The 16,339-nt window shown below is 40.7% G+C and overlaps 1 protein-coding gene and 1 long non-coding RNA gene across 2 annotated transcripts in view; one reads left to right on the top strand and one right to left on the bottom strand.

Annotated features, from left to right (window-relative positions):
* The window catches only part of USP18 (ubiquitin specific peptidase 18), a 47,468-nt gene extending 39,418 nt beyond the window's left edge, over nt 1-8,050 (bottom strand). The window contains exon 1 of the mRNA XM_046668752.1: nt 7,921-8,050. The gene's annotated coding sequence lies outside the window, so the exon portion shown is untranslated. The remainder of the gene's footprint in view (nt 1-7,920) is intronic.
* Nucleotides 8,051-8,093: 43 nt separating this feature from the next.
* LOC124243207 (uncharacterized) overlaps nt 8,094-16,339 on the top strand; it is a 34,941-nt gene continuing 26,695 nt past the window's right edge. The window contains exon 1 of the long non-coding RNA XR_006889648.1: nt 8,094-8,195. This is a non-coding gene — a long non-coding RNA (uncharacterized LOC124243207). The remainder of the gene's footprint in view (nt 8,196-16,339) is intronic.

Raw genomic sequence — 16,339 nt, 5'->3', positions numbered from 1 at the left:
AGGGTCTCAAATGGGCCGAAGAGAATCACTCTTCTCCCTGTGCGGAGCACGTGCGCAGCTCAAGCACTAAGGCAGAGACAACACAATTGATGACAAATCTGAATTAAAAATCACTTTGTGGATTTTCCCCAACAACACTCAGTTTTAACTGACTGTTATGAAGAGCCCTTAAGGGCAGAAGTGTCATCCAAAAGCTCTTACTGTACTGCCTCCTGGGGGAGAAAGGCCGAAGTCAAACCGAGTTTGGGTATGACTGTCCCCTAGTCAAACATACGAGGAATATCCAGGTAGAAATGAGCTCAAGAAGAACTGCCACGCAGCATACCAAGTAAATAAAAACGAGCACACATTAAACAACAAATAATAAAAGACATAATATGAAAACTCTAAATCATATGGAAAGATAAGTCATTCTCATCTACAGCCAGGGCACTTAATGAAAGTGGCACTGCATCCAAATGCATTCTAAATGTTGTATCAAGACTCAAATTTTTCAGAGGAGGTAGGAAAGCCCCAAAGTGTGGCTTCGACATCATTACTTAGCCAAGATCTGCTCGTCTGCTTCCAATCTGGCCCCAGCCTTTGAAAGGCCAAATAACCAAACGCCCACTTCAGCAGCATGTCTTGGGTCCCTGCGCTTGTTCGTGACCAAGTGATTGCTTTGGCCACCACCATATGTAATCAGTGTAACAAAAAGGGGGGTCACTTGGACCAATAGTTAATATATCTGCATATCCAGTTGCAAATATCCCACACGTAACTTAGGGTAGAAAATCTCATCTATTTTATATGCTGAGATATAAAAACATAATTTTCACTGCAAAAGTAAGATGCTGCAATAATGAATGGTTTGGGCCACTAACTTTACATATAAAACTATTATTTAAAAATCTTAAAAAGCAATTGAAATTAATACATATATTAAAGAGAGAATAAATGTGCTGAATCGTTTATGAAGAATATTATATTTTGGGGGCTTACAACTATTTTTTAAATTTTAAAAGTAATTTAAAATAATAGAGTTAAGACTGTATCAATTCTATATTTATAAAATTGTTTGGCATACCAGCATTCCTAATATTAAACAAGATAATCTTTAAGAATTATATTTAAGTTTTAATTATTTAATCCCAATTAAGTCATAAGTTTTTCAAGAAAAAGCCTATTTGCAAATTCTTCACATCTTGTGAAGATGAATTAAAAGCAGAACGTCAAGTTTACCACTTCAAATTATCATGAGGAGGAAAAACTCCAAACATATATACTAAAAGATCAATAATAAATCATCATTCAATCCAGCTGTAATAAAGAATATAAAAAATCTGGAAAAAAAGAAGAAAGCTTAGAGAAAAACAAGATACCCAACACAGTTTGTTCTGACTAGTCAAACTTCAAAAATCGCAGACTACACAAACGGATCAAGCACACTGCTCTTCATAGTGTTTAGTCTATTTATGGCGCTAAAAACCGTTATCCAAATGATTGCCTTAGGTTATCACTCCATTCACTAGCTGGAAATGAAACTCTCGACTTTTGAGAGTTGCCCAAACTATGACTCCTAGGAATCCTAGAATTGCTCTGGAAAACATGTTCCTAAAAATAATTTTCCTGACTTATATTCTGCTGTGTACGCGAAGAAAAAAAATGATCATTTTAAATGTGCTACTTCTATATCACGTACATCAGGCATCTGAACAGACAGAAACAACCAGAGTCTCTTTTAAACTTAACGACATAGCGGATTAATGACAAATTCAGCCAGGATTCTCTCCTCGCAAATCTGACTGAAGAAATATTTATAGACTGGAAAACCAGTTTTTAAAATGTCAATGCCATACAATTGTCATCAACAGTGGGACAAATAAGACGAAGGCTACGAATGGTTTAGGAGTCACAAACATGGAGTCAGGACTGGCTTCTTGAGTGTGCAACCTGTGTAGCTGCACAGAGACCTGCACTCAAAAGAGCCTGGGCTTGGTTCAATGTTCTCCTGCTGCAGTCCTGAAATGCTCAATTTTTTAACGAGGAGCCCCATGTTTTTATTTTACCACGGGACCCACATATTATGTAGCCTGTCCTGCGTACATTGATCTGTTCACATCCTTCAGTATGTGTTCAGGAAGGAATGGAACAGGAGAATGGAACAGAAGTCCTGGCCAAAGGAGAAAGACAGCGGGCAGCTCCACCACCCTGCATCAGTGACACGCACACCACCTGACACCAGGGAGACGGTGGAATTTTCTGTCAGGTACTCAGATGTTCAAACACTATGGAACAGCAAACACCATGTGCTTAGATGGTCACTCCAACAGTAACAATCACCAAAAAACCTTAATCCTACAGTTTGCAGAACTTAGTGCCTGCAGTTTGTTTGCTGGAACCTACTGAAAAAGTAGCTACAAGAAAGTCTTCTAGAGAATCCAAATATTTCTCATCCAACACCTGCTGTAACATCCTCCTGTCCTTCAGCTCCAGCGAAGATGCTGGAATTGCTGTGCGTTTAAGTAAAGGCGAGACGCAGATGGCCTCAGCTGTAACTGAATATTGATTTTAACACTCAGCTTTAGTGTTCTGCCAAAAGGTGCCAAAAGGTAGGCAGATGCTGTCATGACTATAAAAACATAAGGTCATGTAAAAGCTTTCCAAAATGCACAGTAATTTTCAGTGTTTTCTCAATTAACAGACACTAAAATTACAATTATTATCTTGACGGGGGTGGGGTCCTGAATTTTTTTGTTTTGTTTTCTTAAAATATTGAAAACCACTGGTCTAACATCTTGCTACAAGAAAGGCAGGTCTCTGGACCAGCAGCATCAGCAGCACCTGAAAGCTTGTTAAAAAGGCAGAATATCAGGGCCCCACAGACCTGCGGGATTGGAACCTGCATTTTGACAAGGTTCCTAGGTCCAACATGTGCATTAAAGGCCAAGAAGCTGCTCCAGACAATAAGAATGCAGCAGCCCTGGCAGCTGAGGGCTGGCGGGCGGGGCAAGGGTTCCAGCCCGGAGCGGCCGTCTTCAACGAGTTTCCTGAAGACCGCTCTCAGCATCAGTCTCCCTACAGGTATATGGTTTCCTGGTTGCTGTATTTCCATTTGAGGCAGTCATTAGTGAGAACCTCATGCTGCTTACTTGTGTAGCTATGGACAACAGAAATCTATCAGTCCAGGTCTAGCAGCGGCAGCCAACTTTTCATATTTACCCCACTGCCCTGGCACTCCACACATGGCCACTGGGAGTGGTGGACACTGCGACAGCCAGCCTGGACACCGATTTGGTAACACATATCATAACTTCAAAAATGATAACAGTGGACAGCCGTCATTTCTGCCAGCCCAGTGCCTCTCCTTTCGGTAGCAGACTCACTTTTTCTTTGCAAAAACTGTCTCCATTTTCAGACTATGAGGACTGGGTGGCACTCACCCCAACCCCCCAGTTCCACTCCCCAGCTCAAAGGGTGGTCACATGACCCAGGCCTGGCTGCAGAGTGTTCATGGTGGCTCCTTCAGCAAAGGTCACGTGACCCAATCAGGGTTGATCACAATCAGCACCCAGACTTCTTAGATGGGGTTCAAGCTGCAAGGACGTAAATCAGACCATCTTTTCCACCACAGGAACAAAACTCACCAGCCAAAGTAAAGAGCCACCGAAAAGAAACAGAGCCGAGAGATGGAGTGAGACAGACAGAATCCTGACGCCACCAGCTTATGGCCCAGATCCAGCCAAGCCTCAATCTGCCTGCCCACCAAACTTCTCCACTCCTAGTCCCCTCTGCTGTCTTAAAGTTAGTGTGAAACGGGTTCCTCTTACTTGTAGCTGGAAGAGTACTGATTAATACTAACTCTACTGCTAGCACTCTATCTTCAGGAAACAATGAGAGAGACATACGAACATCTATGTAAGAGATTCTTTGCCAAAATTCATTTTTATGGCCTTTTTTTTTCTGTGTTCTACAAATAAAGTAAAATGAAACATTGATAAGAAAAATCGGGAGCATTTAGGAGATTGTGGTAAAATCATTCTGTTATCATTTTTGTCCATCCTTTTAAGGACCTTTTTGTTCTTCCTTAATTAACACTAGATGATTTTTTAAAGGGGGATTTTGTTGTTGTTGTCAACTGCCAAAACATAAAAGTACACTTTCAAATTCAAGGGCTGCAGCACTGTTTACAATGGCCAAAAAAAAGGAAATGCAACAACAAAAGTAAATTATGACACACCCATAAAATGTGATACTATTGTGACATTAAAATCATTTTAGACAGTTTAATAAAGATGGGGAAATGACTATATATTTCATTGAATAAAAAAGAAATTATAAAGAAATCATATGGTATGAACCTAATTTTATAAAACATAAATATAACTATACACACTCACACTCACAGGAAAAAGACTGAGACAAAATATACCAAAAATGTCATTAAAGGGTAACTCTTATTGGTGGGATGACAAATCATTTTTGTCTTTTTCTTGATTATTTCTCTTAATTTTCAAATTTCCTGTCATTAACTAATATGTAATTTTTAAATAAGCAATCATTTATTTAGGAAATAGATTTAACGTCTTCTAAGGGAATCTTTATTGGCAACAGTGTTCCTATTCCAAGATTCAAAAAATTAATGAATTATGGATGAAAAGTGTTAGAATTTTTTTTTAATTCTTCTACAAAATCTGAAGGAAAGGAGAACATCTGAAGTTGGGAAACAACTAAGTATAAGTGGCATATATTATTAAATTCATGTTAAATGGCTCAAATAACAACCTCTTTTTCTTAGTAAATATTTGCTTTCAATAGTCATAAACAGTAGTTCTTCTTACGAGGCTCCACCTAGGAAAGCCAAGCAGAAAGAGAAATGATGGCAGTAGACAATCCCACAGCAAGAAATAGGATTTGGAGACCACACGGAGGGAAACCTGATGAAACAAAGCAGAAAGGGGCCAGCCTGTGTTTTCTAGAGACATTGTTCTACACTCTGTCAAGACCTCGAAAATATGGTAAATACAACCAAATATGGCAGTAAAACCCAGTGTAGTGTATCATTTAGGCAGGCTAGCAGGCCAGATCCCAAAGGGGTAAGAGGAAAAGGCAGCAACCTTCAGAGCTGATCACAGAAGGGAGACGGGTAGGTGGGGCAACAGAAGGAAGGAAAGTGAAACTTAGAGATCTAAAAAGGATGGGGAAAGGCAGACTGGAAAGAGAGCATGCACTTGAGCTAAGCAGGTGGCAACAAGCACCCACCACAGAAAAGAGAACGGCTATATTCCAAGGAAGTTAAATTTTCAAACTCAAGCCCTGATGCAAAAACATGGCTCCAACAGAGGATTCTTAAGACAGTGAAATTAATCTGTATGATACTATAAAGGTGGGTATGTGTCATTATACCTCCATCAGAACCCACAGAATGTACAACACCAAAAGTGAGTCCTATTGCATGGTATGAACTGTGGAAGATGATGTGTCAATGTAAATTCACCAAATTCCAAGCACTCTGGTGCAAGACGTTGACAGTGGGGGAGGCTGTGCTTGTGTAGGGGCAGGGGGCATATTGGAACTCTCTATGCTTCCCACTCAATTTTGCGTCAACCTAAAAGTGCCCTAAAAAATAAAGTCTATTATTTTAAAAAAATGTTTGGTTCCAAAGAACTAAACTAACTTAGCTCCGACCCTTCCAAAATGTTTGCCCTTAAAATACTTGGGAGATTTGAACGATAGAAGCGCTGGCTTACGCCCACCATCAGTGTAGCCACAGAATCAAACAGAGTCTTTGGAGAAACAGCAAAAAACATGATGCAGGAAACCTGAGGTTGTCCCAGTCTCTAACTGGGCTCTTCACTCACAACTAGATTGTCTGCAAGGAAAACTGACTTGTCTTTAAGGGCCCTAAGAGGAACAAAATTAACCTGACTGGAACACGACAAGCCACCTCACAGCCTTCCAAATCCCACCCATCGTGGCAAGAACAAATTCAGACCTCATCCTCAGCCATCTGTTGTGCGTTTCCTGAGTGCGTTGCTGGGCACACAGATGAGAACACACCACACGAAACCCAAGCCAGTGGGAATCTTTGCAGCTGCTCTCTGCGACAGAAACAGCCCACATGGAAGGCATCGGGACATATCTTCTTTGAGGTTGTGCACGTATTAAATATTTTCCCCTTTGCAAGCCCATCATTGTCTAAAAGTGCCGAAATTGGGCAATACATTTCTTAATACTGAAAAAGAAAAACAAACAAAAAGGGTGGCTTTTTTTTTTAGTTCTCTGACAGTGCTCCATAAATCAAGACGGAGCTGTACACCTGTGTCACTCACCCACCTATTTGGTTCCTAAAAACACATGCAACGGCCTCGATGTCTAGCGCTAACCCTGTGCCTCACTCTGCACAATGCAAATGTAACATTAAAAAGAAATGTTTTAAAATGTTTAAAAATATTTGCCTTGTTTTCTGGAACAATTTGAAGTATAACTATCTCAATGCTGTAAAGCATGCAAGCCTCTGCTTTAATTTTCAAACACTTTGAACCCAGATTTCAGGGGTCATAAAAAGGAGTTTTATTTATTTTTTTAAAGATTGGCACCTGGGCTAACAACTGTTGCCAATCTTTTTTTTTTTTCTGCTTTATCTCCCCAAACCGCCCCTGTACATAGTTGTATATCTTAGTTGCAGGTCCTTCTAGTTGTGGGAAAAACGGAGTTTTATATTAAAAGCTCTAAATGTAGCTTTCTTCCAGGAAAAAGGAGGAAGAAGGAGGGGGATTAAGACTAAAACACTCTGATTTGCACAATTTAACAAAATCTTTCAAATTTCTCAATATGTATTCCCACTGACCCAGCAATTCCACTTCTAGGAATTTTCCACAAATATACTTACATATTCACATGAATGAGTACACAAAATGATGCTCACGGCTACGTCAACGATTCCATTAAAACTGGAAACAGGGGCCGGCCCAGTGGCACAGTGGTTAAGTGCACACGTTCTGCTTTGGCGGCCCAGGGTTCACTGGTTCGGATCCCGGGTGTGGACATGGCACTGCTTGGCAAAAGCCACGCTGTGGTAGGCGCCCCACATATAATGTAGAGGAAGATGGGCACGGAGTTTAGCTTAGGGCCAGTCTTCCTCAGCAAAAAGAGGAGAATTGGCAGCAGATGTTAGCTCAGTGCTAATCTTCTCTCAAAAAAAAAAAAAAAAAACTGGAAACAACCCGCCAGCCGGTGGGTAGTGGTTGAGCTCCCGCAGCCCGGTGGGCGGCCTGGGAGTCACAGGCCCGGATCCAGGCACAGACCTGCACACCGCTCATCAAGCCACGCTGTGGCTGATGCCCACCAACAAAATAGAGGAAGACTAGCACAGGTGTTAGCTCAGGGACAATCTTCCTCACCATAAAAAACTGGAAACAACCTAAATGTCCATGAACTGATGAACCGTTTAAATCAATGATGGATTTTTCATATTATGCACCAATTTTTAAAAACGAGGTTGACGTATCTATGTATCTTGCCATGAAAAGATGTCCAAAACATACTGTTAAGCGGAGAAAAGCAAATCACAGAACAATTTTAAAGACCTGTACGCTGGGAAATTTCTGGTAAGGTATACACAAAAATGACACTGAGTTGTGGATTAAGAGAACCTTCTGTTTCTACATTACACATTTGTCTGCATTGTTTGAATTTTTTTACAAGCTTGCAACGCTTTTGTAATCTCTTTTTGAATTAAACACAAAGTCATGCAAAAAGTCCCAATAAATACATTAGCCTGGAAAAAATTCATTGATCCAATATCTGTGTGTAATGACTACAGACCATGATAATTTGCAGAGCCCAAACAAATTCCCTAGTTATTCAGGCGGCATCTGAGCAGAACCCCGTTGGATGCCTTTGCTGGAAAGAAACCTTCCAAGTTAGCACCACACTTGCCTCAAGCGCCACGCGAGCGTCCAGCCTCCGCCGTGAAGTCCGCCGCTGGGAGAACAGCTCGGCTCCTCGCGCGGCGGCGCGTCCCGCTGTCCCCGCGCCCCGCCCGCCGCCGGCTTTCGTTTCCCGCTGAACGGAAAGTGAAACTCGCGGCCGGCGGCGCGGGGAGGGGCGGCGCGAAGGGCGCCTTCGCGTTTAACCAGACGCGCCCTGCTTCCGACAGATGCCGTTTGTCCGCGCTTCTTTGTACCTGACGGTGTAAGATCCCTGGAAGTTGGGTAAGTCTTACAATCGTCTGCTGTTTCCTAGTATACGTGGCAGCGTTTTTTCCTCTCTTAATGCTACGATACAGTTTCTTGGATTGTGCATCTGATAAGCGATGGCCTATCGCGTCGGTGCAATAGGGCACAGAGGTGAGGTGTCGTCATTCTGCGGCGGAGCCAGCGCAGAGGATCTGGCGAATGATGGAGCGGGTCGGGGAAGGAAGGCGAGCTGCTCTTCCTCCGCGGAACCTCGAGGGGCGGCGTCCAACTGTGCGACCTGCCATTTCCTGGATCCCTGAAATAGGCCAGGCTCTACTTAGTTCTAACCCTAATAATCTATTCAGCAGCCTCTTGATGTAGGCTCCATTTTTATCCCTGTTTATAGGAGGGAATATTAAATTTCAAAGAAGTTAAGTGACCTGCCCAAGGTCACAAGATTGTGAATGGTGGAGACCAGATTCCAAAGGTGTCTGACCCCACAGCCTTCAGGTTTAACCACCACTGCCGCCAGCTGTGCCTTCAGTTTCCCCTCTTCATATAGAATAAGAGGTCAGCGACATGAGAAGTTCAGCTGGTGGGCGTGCGGGTATATACAAGGTTAAAGGATCACAGGCACACCGGAAATGTAAATGTTAATTACAAAGAGGAAAAGAAGGACTTTCACAATAGCAGTGGACACCATCAGTGATGGGAAAATTGAAATTATGTGCCATCTGTTAGGATGAAATGAAAAGAACACAGCATCACTTCTGTGATAGTCCTATCAAAAATGCAGAGCCTCAATCCAGTCATGAGAAAGCATCTAACACACACTGAAGAACATTCTACAGAATAGCTGGCCTGTAATCTTCGAAAGTGTCAAGGTCATGAAAATCAAAGAAGGGACGAGAAACTGTTCCAGACCAAAGGGAGAATTACGACTGGATCCTTTTGCTATAAAGGACAGTATTGGGGCAACCGGTGCAAATTGAATGGGGTCTGAGGATTAGGTAGTAGTAATTTCATACTAAGGTATTAGGGAGAAATGAAGCATCATGTGGAAAATTTACTCTCAAATAGTTCAAGAAAAGAATTTTTGTACTGTACTTGCAATTTTTCTGTAAGTTTAATGTTGTTTCAGAAGTCTTTAATGTAAAAAATAATATGAACTGGTAGTTTTTTTCCTGAAGACTTACCAGACTTGTGCTCTTTGAAAGAGTTAGTTGAAAGATTTTTCAAAACCACCCAAGAAAGAGTTTAAATTGAAACTTCGTAATACTTATTTCAAAAGAACGTTTGGGCCCTGAGAAGCATTTTCTATTTGCATGGTATTGCTGCCTATTTGGGATATTTTCAGTGTCACTGAAATTTCCATCAGCTGAATTTCTTTCTCTCTTTTTCCTTTTTTCTTTTTCAATTTGGAGTGTGAGGCAAGAAGCCACACCTAATCACCTCACTTGAAAATTCTGCCTAAAAATCTGGTCCCAGAGGAAGACGCTTGGCTGACTTCATGGGGTGATCCAGTTCTCCTTCACGGGGGAGGCTAGTGCAGAGAAAAGCAGTTTATCCAAGGTGAAGAGCAACTTACAGAAGCTGACACTGATTTTTGCTGTAGGAAAAAGGCAGGGTGTTTTGCATGGGATAAGGACAAGCGGTGTTTTAAGAAAGATCAAAGTCCATGACTAATAAAGTCTTAGTACCTTGTCACAAAGGTCATTTCTCTACACATTCATGTGGCTTCGTGTGACCGATTTGTTCATTCCCTCTCCACACCTCTTTCTCTTGCCTATTTTCTTCTCTGCATTTTGTCAAGATATGCTTTTTTTGTTTTAAATTTTACTTTATTTTGCATGGTTCCAAAAATAAATACTAAATTTGCTTTGGAGGTGTACATATTGAATCCGCCTCACAGCATTCATTTGGGTAAACACCTTCTCCTACAGAGCAGAGGGCGGTGCTGAGTGGGCAAGTCACACGGAGCTCTAAGTTTCATTTTCCGGGCATGGGTTTCAGACTACAACTAACGTGGACTGTGGATTGGCTCCTGTTACCTTTCCTACTCATTCTCTATCCCCTAGCACTTTGTTGACTTAGTGGAGGACTTTTGTTTAAATTAAATATTTTATTTTGGAAAGTAAATTTTAAACATACAGAAAAGTTATACAAATTTACAATGACCCTATATACTCTTCACTCATTATTAAAATTTTGGCACAGTTGCTTTAGTGCTCTTCTCTCTCACACACACAAACACACACACACTCATCTATATGTATATATATATTAAATCAGTTTGGTTTGGGGGGGGACTATTTGAGAGAAAATTGCAGAGATTAAGGTTCTTCAGCCCTAAATAGTTCAATGTATCTACTAGGATCAAAATATTTTCTGACGTAACCCCAGTACAATTATTATCAAGTTCAGGAAATTTAATTTTCCAACATATACAGTCAATAGTCAAACTTGGCTAATTATCCCAATATTGTCCTTTATATCAACTTTTTTCCAATACAGAATTCAAACCATAATCTTATGCATTTAGGTTTTTTATTATTAAACTTTTTATTTTGAGATAATTATAGTCACATGCAGTTGTGAGAAATAATGCAGAGAGAGTCGAGCTTTTCCATTTCGTCAAACTGTGGTCCATATTACAACCAGGATACTGACATTGACGCAGCCAACGGCAATACAGAACATTGCCACCAACACAAGAATCCCTCATGTTGCCCCTTTATAGCCATATCTACTTTCTTCCTACCCTACCCCATCCTTAACCTCTGGCAACTACTAATCTATTCTCTATTTCTATGATTTTGTCATTTCAAAAATGTTATCTAAATGGAATCACACAGTATGTCACCTTTTGGGATTGACTTTTTTTCACGCAGTGTAACTCTTTGGAGATTTATCCAGATTGTTGGGTATATCAATGGTTTGTTCCTTTTTATTGCTGAGTAGTAGTCTATGGTATGAATGTACCATAGTTTGTTTAACAATTCATCTGTTGAAGAATATCTGAGTTATTTACAGGTTTTGTCTGTTACAAATAAAACTGCTATTAACAATCGTATAAAAGTTTTTTGTGGGGGACAGCCCAGTGGCATAGTGGTTAAGTTCACGCACTCTGCTTTGGCAGCCCGGGGTTTGTGGGTTCAGATCCTGAGCATGGACCTACACGCCGCTCGTCAAGCCACACTGTGGTGGCGTCCTGCGTATAAAATAGAGGAAGATTGGCACAGATGTTAGCTCAGGGCCAGTCTTCCTCAAGCAAAAAGAGGGAGTTTGGCAACAGATATTAGCTCAGGGCTGATCTTCCTCACCACAAAAAAAGGGAAAAAAAAGTTTTTTGTGTGGAAATAAGTTTTTCTTTTTCTGAGATAGATGCCCAGGAGTGCAGTTTTAGGTGGTATGGTAGTGCATGCCTAATTTTTAGGAAATCGTCAATTCTTTTCCAGAGTGACTAACATTTCACATTCCCACCAGCAGTATATATGTGATGCAGTTTCCCTGCATCCCTGCCAGCGTGTAGTGTTATGATTCTTTTTTATTTAGCCATTCTGACAGGTGTATAGTAATATCTCATTGTGTGTCTCATATTTCATTTAATTTTAATGTCTCTAGTTTCCTTTCATCTGGAGTTGACCTTTTATTGTCCTTCATGACACTGACATTTTTAGAGTACAGGCCTGTTGTTTCCTAGAATGTCTCTTAATTTGGATTGGTCAGCTTGTTTCCTCACGATTTGACTCAGATTTTGCATTTTGACAACAGTAGGACATACGTGATGCTGTGGTCTCTGTGCGTCACATCAGGAGCCACCCACTGCCAGTTTCTCTTATTATTGGTGATGAGAACTTTCCTCACCTCGTTAAGGTAGTGTCTACCAGATTTCTCCACTATAAAGGTACCTGTTTCTCCCTTTCAATTAATAAGTAACATGAGATGAGATACCTTGAAGAATGTGTGAACATTGTTTAACCCATGAGAACTGCAAAAGTTTTCCGCACAAACACTCCATTCAAACCCCTGCACTAAGAGACTTGGCCAAACTTTAACAGCTTCTAGCAGCCTAAAGCCACAGCCCTGGGACAAAGCCCCCTTTTGAGTTCCTGTCTGGAAAAGCTCAGGGCTGTGAAAATAATTCACTGTTTGTTCTAACCAACACCCTATGATAGGCCCTTGACCTCTCCTTCTTAAAGCACTTACTAAAAACAGCTTGCACCTGTGCATCCTTTCCTGTCCCTTCGAAATGTATATGTATCTCCTACAACTCAGGAGCATCTTTCTCAAGGACCTGAAAGCCATTCCTTTGAAATATCACCAGGAAGGATAGGGCCCTTGTCTCCCAGCCTCTGTGCGAGGACAAAATCCTCACTTCGGTAATTTCTGAAAGTAGACACAGCTGGCCTAGTCACATGTACACTGACCAACCTTTTCTGACTTTTCACTCGAGCCCCCCTCACTCCCCCTCCCCACACCTTCATTTTCCCTTGGAAACGCCCATCTCCTCTGTGCAAATCAGAATGGAGCTCAGCTCTTCCCCTGACTGTCAGTAATACTGAGGAAGATCTGTTTTCACTGCTTTAACTAGTATCTGGCTTTGTTTATCTTTGACCCCCAAGAAACTTTCATGGAATGATTTTAGCTCCCCCTAATGATTCTATCATGGTCCTTCTGTGTTTATTAGTTGGCATTCTGCTCAAAGAGCTTTCCCTTCTCCCCCTCCTCTCTGCCTGTTTCTTCACATCAGTATGGACTCAGGAATTCTTTTATATTCGATGTGTAGTGTCATTATTAATTTTTTTAATAATTTTTTTCTTTGAGGAGGATTAGCCCTGAGCTGACGTATGTGGCCAGCCTTCCAATTGGCCAATAGGAGCTCTGTTATACTGGTTCCTATGTCCTTATGCATGTTCCCCATCATTTTTTAGGTACTTCCTTACCTTCTGGCACAAGATATTTTAGGTTCATTTTGTACTTTTCCTGCCTCAGCCCTGAAATCAGCCAATTCTTCAATGACTCATGGTTCCTTTAAGAGGGGAATGGTATTTAGAAACCAAGATCCAGGCACCAGATGTTCTCATTGCCAGTGGGGTGTCATTGCTTCTAGGTCCTTTCAGTAGCAGAGCTAGGAAATAGAATTTTATTAAAAACAAACATGAGTTCATACTGAAGACTCCAATTCCAACCCAATTTTACAATATTACCCAATATTACATACAGAGTTATTCCTGACTCTGTCCCATTCCATAATTGTATATTCCTTCTTCTACAGTGAGAACCCTGACTCCCGTTAGTATCAATTTATTTATTTGTTTGCTTAATCTGACAACACACACATAGTTGTTTCAGAACAGCTATACCCATACTCCTACCAACAGCAAACCTACCAAATAAAGTTCAAGATTTCTTTGCCATTCTTTTTATCTTTACACAGAAGATATATAGTCAGAGTATTATGTTCAATACTGTGGATCAGATTTTTTCTCCATATATATGGTTGTGGTATTCGTTGGTTATACAGTTCAATGTATTTGTTTCTGTATGATGTAGTTTCAGGTGCCAATGGCATCTTTGGTGCATCTGCTGTGGATAAGAGCACAGGAAAATAGAACGATATTACCATCAAAAATGACAAGGGCCGCTTGAGCAAGGAAGACAGTGAGCATAATGTCCAAGAAGCTAAGTACAAAGCTGAATATGAGAAGCAGAGGAATATAGGGTCTTTCCAGACACCTTCAGTGCATGAACTATGCATTCAACATGAAACAATGGTTAAAGATGAGAAACTTTGGGGCCAGCCCAGTGGCGTAGTGGTTCAGTTCACATGCTCCACTGTGGCTGCCCAGGGTTCATGGGTTCAGATCTCGAGTGTGAACCTACACACCGCTCATCAAGCCATGTGGTGGTGGCATCCCACATACAAAATAGAGGAAGATCGGCACAGATGTTAGCCCAGGGACAATCTTCCTCAAGCAGAAAGAGGAAAATTGACAACAGATGTTAGCTCAGGGCTAATCTTCCTCACCAAAAAAAAAAAAAAGGGAGAGAAACTTCAAGGCAAAATCAAAGATGAGGACAAATAGAAGATCCTTGACAAGTATAATGAAGTTATCAACTGGTTCAATTAGAATCAGACTGCAGAGAAGGAAGACATTGGACATCAGCAGGAAGAGCTGGAAACAATCTGCAACTTTATTAAGTTGTACCAGAGTGCAAGAGGCATGCCAGGAGGAATGGCTGAGGCCTCCCTGGTAATGGAGCTCCTGCATCCGTGGTGCCTCTTCTGGGCCCACCATTGAAGCAGTTAGTTAAGTCAACCTGAGCACAGATACCTCAGCATTGCTCCACAGTAAAAAATTGAAGGAGCCAAATTTAGAGTAAATTGAGTGACAGTTTTAAGGTTACTAGACTAAATTACTGGGCATTCTCATTACTTGAATAGGGAATATGTACACAGGAAAAGGAGGTAACATTGCATTTTATTAGCATTGTGTTGTAAGTGGAAAATGCAGTTTATTAAACAAAAGCTGCATTTAAAATCAGTGCAAAAAGAAGCTTATTTTAAAAAAATGTTTGGTCAGTCCAAAGTTTCAAAAGGAAAAAATCACTGGGCAGGCTCATCAGAATGGAGATGGCAGAAGAAAAAATTAGTGAACTTGAAGATTTGAGTAATAAAAATTACCCAATATTAAAAGCAGAGAGAAAATAGACTGAAAAAAATTAACAGAGCCTCAGTGGCCTGTGGTGCTGTAATGAAAGATCTGACATTCATGTCATGAAGTTCCAAAAAAGAGAAGAAGGTGTGAGGCCAAAAAGTATTCAATGATACGATGGCTGAAAATTTCCCAAATTTGGCAAAAAAACGTAAACCTACAGATTCAAGAAAGTGTGTGGACTCCCAACAAGATAAGACCAAAGAAATCCATATCGATAAACATTGTAATGAAGCTTCTGTAAACCAAAGGCAAAGAAAAGGAGCAAGACAGAAATGACATCTTTTCTGTAAAGGAAAAGCATTTCAAAAGAGTGACAGTGGATTTCTCCTCAGGGTCCGGAGAGGCCAAAGCAAAGTGGCCCAACATTCTCAAGTGCTGGAAGAATAGAGCCGGCAACCAAGAATCCCATCATCCAGCGAAAACACACTTCAGGAATGAAAGAGATAGCAAGACATTGTCGGATGAAGGGTAACTGAGAGAATGCGCCACCAGCAGACCTGCCCTGAAAGAGCGGCTACAGGAAGCTCTTGACATTGAAAGGAAATGATACAAGAAAGAATCTTAGAACATCAAGGAGGAATACAGAACAACACAAAGGGTAAAAATATCTGGAAATACACTAGACTTTCCTTCTCCTCTTCAGTCTTCTAGAGTATCTTTGATGGTTGAAGCAAAAATTATAACATTGTCCAATGTTGTTCTCAAAGTATCTAAAAGAAATATTTGAGATAAATGTTATAAATGAGGGAGGGCAAAAAGGACTTAAAGAAATGTAAGATCTCTACACTTCACTTAAACTGGTAAAATGTCCACAGTAGACTGTGATACCAATATAATGTAGCACCTAGAGCAACCACTGCAGAATTTACACAAAGAGATACACTCAAAATCACTATAGATAAATAAAAATGGAATTCTAAAGCAAGGCACAAATAACCCATAAGAAGGCGGTAAAAAGAAAACAGAGAATAAAAGAATAGAGGAAAAAATGGATAAAAAAATTAAACAGCAAGCCTAAGCCCTAACATAACAATAATTGCATTCAATGTAAATGGTCTACAGGCCAGCACCCATGGCCTAGTGGTTAAGTTTGGCACTGTCTGCTTCAGCGGCCCAGGTTTGGTTCCCAGGCATGGACCTATACCACTTGTCTGTCAGTGGCTATGCCGTGGAGTTGGTTCACATACAAAAAGAGGAAGATTGGCAACAGATGTTAGCTCAGGATGAACTTCTTCAGCAAAAATAAAGTAAATGGTCTAAATACATGGATTAAAAGACAGATTGGCAGAGTGAGTTAAAAAAAAAAAACATAAACCAACGATATGCTGTCTACAAGAAACTCACTCCAAATGTAATGATATAGTAGGTTGATAGTAAACCATGCAAACAATAATCAAAAACAGCAGCAGTGGCTATATTAATATCAGATAGAGTGGAATTCAGAGCAAAGAAAACTAT

The sequence above is a fragment of the Equus quagga genome, chromosome 1 (genome assembly GCF_021613505.1).
Source record: "Equus quagga isolate Etosha38 chromosome 1, UCLA_HA_Equagga_1.0, whole genome shotgun sequence".
Taxonomy (NCBI): domain Eukaryota; kingdom Metazoa; phylum Chordata; class Mammalia; order Perissodactyla; family Equidae; genus Equus; species Equus quagga.
Note: the sequence above shows the minus strand (reverse complement) of the source record. Positions and strands in the feature narration are given on the sequence as shown.